The sequence below is a fragment of the Mus caroli genome, chromosome 17, assembly GCF_900094665.2.
Source record: "Mus caroli chromosome 17, CAROLI_EIJ_v1.1, whole genome shotgun sequence".
Taxonomy (NCBI): domain Eukaryota; kingdom Metazoa; phylum Chordata; class Mammalia; order Rodentia; family Muridae; genus Mus; species Mus caroli.
In genome coordinates this window covers 34786319-34788058 of record NC_034586.1, presented here as the reverse complement: position 1 = coordinate 34788058, position 1740 = coordinate 34786319, and the positions used below count along the sequence as shown (strand labels likewise).

Below are 1740 nucleotides of genomic sequence, written 5' to 3'. Positions count from 1 at the left end.
AATACTACCTAAGCCTTCTGATTCATTGGATTGCAGATGTGTGTGATTCCCCTTACTTTTATGAATTTTTAAATGACTATGAATATTTTGCCTGTATTCATGAATATGCACCTCATTATGTTCCTCCCCGGTGCACACGGTAGTCATAAGATGGCCTCAGAATGGCTCAAGTTGGGATAATAGATAGTTGTCAGCTTACATGTAAGTACTGGTAATTGAGCTCAATGATTTGCAAACCAGCAAGACCTCTTCTCTGCTGAGCCATCTCTCTTGCTCTGTCTTGCTTTTTTAGGATCAACATTTACATTGGTAATGTTTTCATCTGTGTACTTGTGACTGTTTAAACATGTATTTAATTTTGTCAATAAAGTCACACTTTAAAAGATTTCTCTCCAAGTTTCTGGAATGAATACCTGTTGTGGATTATTCTTGTTCTGTTTATATTTTGATGCTATTTCTGCTTCCTCATAAAGGGTTAGCACAGAGGAGGAGTAGATCAAGTACTCAGATGATTTCAATCAAACCTTCTCTCCATTTTAACTGGCCAAACAAAGGCTAGAGCCTGTGATTTGGCAATGAAAGGAACAACTGGGACTGGAAGTTTTAGAGAGGAAGAGAGAGAAAGGAGGAGAGGAAGATGGAGGATGGGAAGGTACAGGAAGATGGAGCAGAACCACTTGGCCTGGAGGTACCACAAGTAGCAAGGGGTTTCATATCTGGGGAATAGAGTAGTGTAGTGTGATATATGCCCAATCTTGGCATGCAGCTTATAAAAATTATAACTAAATTTTATGTTCCATACATGGGCTTACTGGAGTTAGAGATTTACCACAAAAATATCAAACTGAACTGAATGTATAGTTCTTTGTAGGACCTTCAGTAAAGACCTCTAATTTTTTCTATCTTTTTTATTCATTTGATTGTTTTTTGAGTTGGAGTTAGGGTCTTCTTATATTCCTCTGACTGTCATTGAACTCATTGCATAGCCCAGACTAGCATCCAACTCAATGAGATAACACCTTCTTCTACCTCCTGAATTCTGGGATTAAAGGCATAAGCCAATATTCCAAATTTGCACACCAGTTTTCCCTACTTAACAATTGTTCATACCATATCTCTAATGTGTGTTCAGTACTGTTTTCTTCTCTCTCTGTTTCCCCTACCCCCACTCTGTGTGTGTGTGTGTGTGTGTGTGTGTGTGTTAAATGGCATTTCTCTTGCAAAGCTCTATTCTATTCAAATGCCACAGAAATGACAAAGGTGAAACTCATTATTCCTTTTCCTTCAGAAATAATTTGGTGATCACATTACTACTTCTGCATCAAGAAATCATTGCTGGAAGCACCAAAATTAGACAAATGTATTGTCAGTGAGTAATACATTATACTGATGTTGGCATCATACTTTGTGTTGTGCACATGTTTGGGATATTTTAGAATGCAGTGACCTATAATGATGTGTATGTAAACTTCACTCTGGAAGAATGGTCTTTACTGGATCCTTCACAGAAGGGTCTATACAGACATGTGATGCAGGAAACCTACAGGAATCTCAGTGCTATAGGTAAGACCATGGATTTCCTTTCACTTTTTAAGATAAAGGGACATTTTTTTTTTATTCATGCTGTACTGTAATTTTATTATTTTTATTTTTTTAATTTTTAATATTTTTATTACATATTTTCCTCAATTACATTTCCAATGCTATCCCAAAAGTCCCCCATAGCGCCCCCCACTTCCC

At 37.1% G+C, this 1740-nt stretch overlaps 1 pseudogene; it reads left to right on the top strand.

The window, feature by feature from the left end:
• The first annotated feature begins 637 nt into the window (after window positions 1-637).
• The window catches only part of LOC110312239, a 3660-nt pseudogene continuing 2557 nt past the window's right edge, over window positions 638-1740 (top strand).